This window comes from Lissotriton vulgaris, chromosome 2_1 (genome assembly GCF_964263255.1).
Source record: "Lissotriton vulgaris chromosome 2_1, aLisVul1.2, whole genome shotgun sequence".
NCBI lineage: Eukaryota > Metazoa > Chordata > Amphibia > Caudata > Salamandridae > Lissotriton > Lissotriton vulgaris.
The window spans coordinates 1,872,980,450-1,872,988,422 of record NC_141687.1 but is presented as its reverse complement, the minus strand read 5'-3'; positions in this window follow the sequence as shown (position 1 = coordinate 1,872,988,422).

Here is a 7,973-nt window from a genome sequence, read left to right as displayed (position 1 = left end):
TTAGAAACATTCATAGCTCGTCCTCAATGTCAATGCCATTAGTGAACTATGAGTCAAGTCATTAGTCCTGTAAACCCTAAAGTGGCCTAGATACTTGTTATAGATTTGCCAACATTTAAGTCTATTAAATCAAATATATGAGGTGATTGTACAGCACACCTCCTGAACTCAAGTATTTACAAATGCGCTCATATGTGATAATAAGGAATAAGGAGGATCAGTGAAATAAAATGTTTGGCAACAATCACACCAGTTGAACAAGCAGAGAAGCTGGTATTGATTCCAGGTTATCTGGTTTCGTATTTTGAAATTCCACCGCCAGATGGGTATTTCTATCTGCTTTCTCTCTCCCGCTTACATGAAAGGTCAATGTCAGAACCCTTTCCAGAGGGTCATGGGGCACGCAGGGGCTACGGGGCCCTAACTGTGGTGACTGAGGCCTTTTACTCCAGGTCGCTCAGGTCCCGACCTACTATGGGTTCTGAGCAACAGGCCAAGTACCCCCTCTGCATTTGACTCTCAGTGGCAGCTGTGGACGAGCAGGCAAAGGCTCCCTGGGGGAGGGGGTGGATTGTAGTTACAGTTACAGTAGTTACAGTTAAGTGAACACAACTCATAACTCAAAGTGTAAACAGTATGAAAAATATATCAATGTTAAGTCAGGTACTTGCTTTATGAAGAAAATGAAGTATTTATTTTCGAAATGTATACATGCAAAGGAATAACGATACGTACAAGCAATAAAACAGTCCCCATGAGGTTGGGGTTATAGTAGTTGTCAGGCAAATCCCTGCCCCACCCTCTTCCTTGTAACATGTTCGGGCTGTTCCCCATTCACTGACGGCTGCATCCAGGGAATGCATACTAAGAGGCCGAACTCAAAAGTTTCCCTTTGACTCTTCAGGGATTAGTGAAAAGTATTCCCTAGTGCCATAGAACCTTCAGCAGTGAGTTCCCTGGGGCCCAACAGCCCTGTTCACATCTTATCCGCTCTAGCAGCAGGGAATGTTCAGCGTTACAGTGGATGTCCTTAGTGTGGGCACCAACGGGGGCATTGGAATCTATGTTTACCCTTCTCTGGCTGCAATTGCAGCCATAGGGCATAGAGGCAGAGGGAGGAGAAACACAGTAGGCCGTCATGAAAATCTATACATGCTATATTGGATCATCAATTATTAACTCGCCTGTCTCTGTTTGCCCTTGTTTTATTAAATTTGCAACTGAAAATTGGGAGGGTGAGCAGAGAAGTAAGTCCATTTATTTGTCACACTTTTGTATGATTCCTCTAACCCCGTTTTTGCTGCAAAAAAGGAAACATACAATGGCCATACCCACATAACTTTTTTATTTCATTGGTAGCCAAAGTTATCCTTTAATAAAGACAATATGTCAATGTTTTTATGCATCAAGTTATATTTGACATTTTAAGTCATTAATGGACAAAAGAAAGCAAAATGAATTTCTAAGGAGCATGGCTAATTTTGTAAATGGTCTACACTGATTATGTACATAACACATTAGCATAAACAGTCTGATACAAGAAGAACCAAAATAGATACTAGTTCTAGGCAAAGTCAATCAGCTGTTAGTCAAGGTTTTCCTTTACCAGCTAACTCAAACTTCAATTCTAGGTAGGTCGCATATAATTACCTCATTTCATTAATGTCAAATTTGAAGAAATCATTTCATTCGCAGACTGAGAGAAAAAAAAAGTCTCAATGACATTTAAATCAATAGGCTACAATGCTGCCACAAACTGAATCGTCTCTTGGCTCACCCATGGCACAAACACTTGTGGGACAATTAATTCACATCAAATTCAAAAGCCTTTTCTGACAGTACTTTACTAGTACCGTATTCAATACCGACTTCCTAAACTGCCCAAATTGTTTGACCCTGAGCAATCAACATGATTTTTTTCCAGCATAATCACAACTTTATATAATTCCGTTCACGCTGTCCCCTGTGCAAACAAAACTAATCTCTCTTATATCCAACTCTGCAAAATCCTTTGGCTTCTTCCTAGACAACAACATGCCAATGAAATAGCAGATCAAGAATACAGCAAAAGGTACGCTGTACACACTCACAACTATCAAGAAACTTAAACCATTTATGATTTCAAGATTGTGGTGCAATCTTTGGCTCTCTCTAAACTAGCCAAAACACTAGACAAGCAACAGTTAAGACGTTTTACAGCAGCCGCCATCCTGGAATTCTGGTGCTGTGAATCGTGAATTAGTTTAATCATCACCATCAAGAGTTTCTGCGAAATGGAGCGATGGCGCTTGCCCACGGGTAAATAGGCAATCTCGAGGTTCTAAGCCTTGCAAGGAGACTACATTGTGAGGATTGTGCTAAAATTGAGCCAGTCCCGACAGTACCCCCCACTAAAACCCCTCTCCTCCCATCTTGGACTTATTTGGATGGGCCTTGAGAAACTCTCTAACCAATCTGGGGGCATGGACATTGGCTCTGAGTTCCCATGATCTCTCATCAGGTCCAAAACCTTTCAAATCAATTAAGTAAAGTCATTTTCCACTTCTTGTTCTTGCATCCAAAATTCGCTAAACCTCAAATTCTTCTTCAAAATGAACTTGAATAGGTGCTGTAGGTAAATCTTTTCTCAAATCTGGTGGGTTTCTTTTAATCATAGATACATGGAACACTGGGTGTATTTTTAATCTAGGTGGGAGTTTTAACTTTATGCTCACTGGGTTTAACATTCTTTCAACCTGAAAGGGACCCACAAATCGAGGATGGAATTTTTTGTAACCGTTTAAACGCATATTGCGATCGAAGATTCAGACTCTATCACCTCGGACATAAATTGGATTCCCCCTTCTCTTCTTATCTGCCTGCTTCTTGTAAGATCTTTTAGCCTTTTCTAATTTACTGGTGGCTACTTGATAAGCTCTTTGTAGATCCCTTACAACTACCTCGACTGCTGGTACATCGCTCTCTTGTTTACCTACATGTTGGGGTGTCTACCGGAATGTAAAAAGAATGGGGAATATCCAGTGGAAGTGTGTATTGTGTTATTATAAGCAAATTCTGCCGCACTAATTAAACTTGGCTATTCCCCTTCTTGTTCCATCAAGTACAGGTGCAAATATTGCTCCAGATCTTGATTGACTCTCTCAGTCTATAAATCAGTCTCCGGGTGGAAACCAGTAGACAGACGAGAAATGACTCCCAATCTTTTCAAGAAGGCTCGCCAAAAATGAGAGACAAGTTGGGGGCCTCAATCGGAAATAACCACCATAGGAATTCCATGTGCTTTTATAATATGTAGGGTGAATAGAGTATCCAACTGTGAGGAACTGGGGATGGATTTTAGGGTAATGAAGTAACTCACCTTTGATAAATGATCGACTACCACCCAAATGGTTGAAAACCCCTGAGTGGAAGGAAGCTCAGCAATCAAATCCATGGAAATTATATGCCATGGGTAAGGAGAAATGGGCAGAGACATCAACAACCCCTGTGGAGCCTGTCTAGTGGCCTTCCCCTTAACACACTGTTCACAAGATGCCACATATTGTCTCACTTGAGTTTCCAATTCCAGCCACCAAAATTCTTGTTTTATCAATTCAAGAGTCGTTTTCACTCCCTTGTGCCATGCTAGCAAATTAACATTACAATGTTTTAGGACCATCTTACGAAGATCTTTGTTGGGAACATAAAGGGTTCCATGATGATAGGCTTTTCCATCCTTTATTTCTCTTCCAGACCCACTTTTGGCCCATTCAAGTAATTATTCTTCTGAAAGTGAATTCTTGATCCTGGCTACCAAATCTGTGTACTGTATGGTTGCTGCAATCTTATTTTCTGGGATAATCAATCCATTTTCAGAGGTCTTTTCACTATCTCCTGTATTCAACTGAGACAAGGCTTATAAGTTGAGAAAAAGGTAAAATCTGCAAAGAAAAGCGACCATCTCAATTGTCTCAGGGTAAGGGTACGAGCTGACTTTAGAATCTTCAAATTTCTATGATCAGTAAAAACTGTCACCTCATGCCTTGTACCCAGCAAATAATGCCTCCATTCTTGAAAGGCATCCTTTACTGCCAACTACTCCTTGTCCGCGATTGAATAGTTGATTTCAGTGACTGTCAACTTTTGGGATCGATATACTACTGGATGAAGTTGATCAGTTCTCTTATGTATTTGCGACAGAATTCCACCAATGGCCAGGTTTGAAGCGTCTGCTTCTACATAGAAGGGATTGTCTGGATTTGGATGTAAAAGAAACAGAGCTGTGGTAAAAATGTCTTTCAATTCATTGAAAGTCCTATTGATTTCTGTACTCCAAACAAATGTCTCTTTGTTCTTCAGTAAACGTGTGATGGGACTGAACTTTTCTGAAAATCAAAAATAAGCGTATGCAAAAATTGGCAAATCCAATAAAATGTTGTATTTCTTTTACATTTCCTGGAGGAGGCCATTCCTTGATCTCTCTCACCTTTGCGTCATCCATGGAAACTCCATTGGGTGATAGGACAAAACCCCAAAACTCCACTTGATTAGTGTGGAAGATGCATTTTTCCAGTTCAACAAAAAGCTGATCATAGATCAATTGTTTTAGAATTGCACGTATATGCTAGACATGTTCCTCCAGATTTGCTGAGAAGATTAGAATATCATCGATGTATACCACAGCTAAGCAATCCAAAATCTCTCTTAGAAAGTCATTAACAAAATGTTGAATTGCTGCAGGAGCATTGCAGAGGCCGAAGGGCTTGACTTGATACTCGAACAATCCAAATCGAGTTCGGAACGCTGTCTTCCATTCATCACCCTCTGCAATCCGGACAAGGTGATAAGCCCCTCTTATGTCCAATAGCATATATACTTGGTCCTCCTTGACCTGATCTAGCAACTCAGAGATTAAAGGCAGAGGATAACAATTATTTTTAGTGACTTGCTTTAAGGCTCGATAATCAATACAAGATCTGAGTTTCCCATCCTTCTTGGGAATGAAAAATAACGGAGATGATATTGGAGACTGAAAAGGTCGAATGAACCCATTGGCCAAATATTGGTCCAGATATTCTTTTAGGTGGAGGTTCTCAGCTTCTGTGAGAACATAAAGCTCTTGAAATTCAAGAGCACAAATCATAAGAGGCTGGCTAGGTAACATTGATAGTGGTGATGGCTGGTGCTCTGTAGTACACACATTGTAACAATGTTCTCTGCAATATTCAGAATTAAATTCCACAGATCTTTTTGCCCAATAAATCTTTGAATTGTGTTTGGTGAGCCAAGGTAATCCTAAAATGAGTTGAAATGGAGAGTCATCGATAAGACTGAACCTCAGTATGCTTAGATGTTGGCCCTGACCCATCAAAGAAATGTCCTCAGTATCATAGAAAATGGGTCCTGGAGAAAGTTTAGTTCCATCTATAGCCTGAACAGGTTCTGGCTTCTGCTTTTTGAGAAATTGAATTCCAAGCAACTTAGCAAATTTGATGTCGCAGAAATTTCCAGTCGCTCCAGAATCAATCATAACTGAAACCTCATCCACTTCTGTAACTCTTAATTTTATCAAACTAAAAATGATTAGATGAGGAGCTGACGACTGTAACCTGTTAGCGACTTGTTGGGAATCTGGAGTTGTCTTATCAGAAGCACCCATCAGAGCAACTCCTCTTACTAATGGGGCCTGTCTTTTACCAAAGACTTATTTTTCGGGTTTCTTAGGACACTCTTTGACAAAATGTCCAGAAATTCCACAGTACAAGCAGTTTTTAAATTTTTCGTTCCTCTCTTTCTTCCTTAGTCAACGGGCCTTGAACGAGACAATCTGCATGGGTTCTTCTCCGGAAGATGCTTCACTGAATATTGAGGACTATGGCTTAATCCTGTTAAATAGAGGAGGAAAATGACTGACATCTTTTCTACGTTCAAACTTCCTCTCATTTTGTCGTTGATCAATTTGTAATACCAAATCTATTGATTCGGAAACATCCGTGGGTCTCGTCGGGATTTGTGCCAAGCCATCCTCTAACTCATCTTTTAGTCCTCTATAGAATATTGCTGCCCTCTTGACTCCTGGCTAATTTATTTTGACAATCAATTTATGAAATTGAGCTAAATATGCAGCCAATTCACGATTTCCCTACTTCAACTCAAGAAGTTCATTATCAGTGGCTTGTGATATGGTTCACCGTTCAAAAATGCGGAAGAACTCCAGCTTCAATCTCTCAAAGTCATATAAAATAGAATCATTGCAATTAACCAGTGGCATCGAGCAGGCTGCCGCATCCCCGCTCAAGTAAGACAATATGCAGGCCACCTTAGATTGATCCTCCTTAAATATAATAGGCCTACACAGAAAATGCAGAGAGCACTGTGTGAGAAAAAAACGTGTCCCTTTTGGGGGTCACCACTAAACCTCTCTGGGGCTGCTAATGGAATAGTTGGAGAAATAGTGTGAATTACTTGTGTAGTAAATTCAGTTGGTGAAGGGGATTGAGCAAATTGATGGGGTTTTGTTTCCTTGGTCAAGGGGTTGGTTCCTACAACAAACTCATCAAATCTCTGACGGAGGTAATTGGCTATTAACAACAATAATGATAAAACACCACAGCCCTAGCCACTTGAACCAGGGGCAATAAGTATTTGATCCAAACAACGGTTCAGAGTGTCTCAAAAATTACAAAGATATTTTACAATAGATAATCAAGTGCACACCAAAAAGAGAATACAAAGTTCGGCCCATATACAAAACATTTTTTAGAAAGACATACAAAATGTATTCAATATAAAATATATCACGAGGCTCAGACATATACGCTTGAGACACTCTGAACCGTTGTTTGGATCAAATTGTAACCACAACAAGGCCTGACCAAATGGGACAACACCTAATTCTATAATTCCAACACTGGAGGGGTGTCTTAAACTTTTATAACTCCCTCTCATATATTTGTACTCCAAGTGTTGTGGGGTGTCTTAATGAAAACAACCTACCATCAAAAACCCACTCATAAACTGAAAAAAGTGTGGGAAAAGAGAGAAAGCTCCTCACGGTCGTAACACCAAGGGGGCCGCTGGCTGGTACTCACCAGCAAGCCCGCTTATCATCATAGGTTACTTTCTCTCCAAAGAAAACAAGAGTGTGTACTGTCGTAAAGAAATCTCAAACCCATGAAATCAAGAAGGAAAGATAGAGAAACCTGAATGTGAATAAACTATCTGTGCATACTATCGTAGTAAGTGCCCATTGGACCCCCGTGAGAATATAGACCAATAATTCTGGATGTACCATGTTACAACGCATACCATTACGACTACCTACCATTACAACGCGACCATTACAATGCATACCATTACAACGCATAGCGCTTAGAGGTGCTGGATAGTGGTAAGTATAATTTACTATTCCAACTCCAGTCCCCGTGGACACTAGGGAAGGTGTTGGATAGTAAATTATACTTATTCCCTATCCTAGAGCGCCCCCCAGCGCAATGCGTTGTAATGGTATGCATTGTGAAAGTTGCGTTGTAATAGTAGGTAGTTGTAAAAGTTGCGTTGTAACAGGTGTATACCAATAATTCTCACTGTTAAAAATTGGGAAAGCTTACTAGCTCAAAGTAACTTTGTTAAGTGCTGTAAGCTTTCCCAAATTAAATTTTTTTCCAATAAAACCATAGTCAATCTTCTTAAGCCGACATGTTTCGTTGCCAAAAAAATTTGAGCAACTTCTTCAGGGCTACTGGGGTTCCAAATTAAACTTCATGGGAGGTTCCAAATCAAACCATTTGGTTGCGTCTACACCGCATACCTGCAACCATCTCTAAAAGTTACACGCGTCAGCTGATCACGTGCCCAATCGGTGACTGCCAAAAAGTCCAGTCACCACTACAGAGTCTCTCCAGCATCTGGAATCATCCAGCTCCCGGTAATTGGCTTCCTGACTTCACTTACTAACCTTATCTCTAAGGACCTTGTTTTCTTCCATGGCTTCA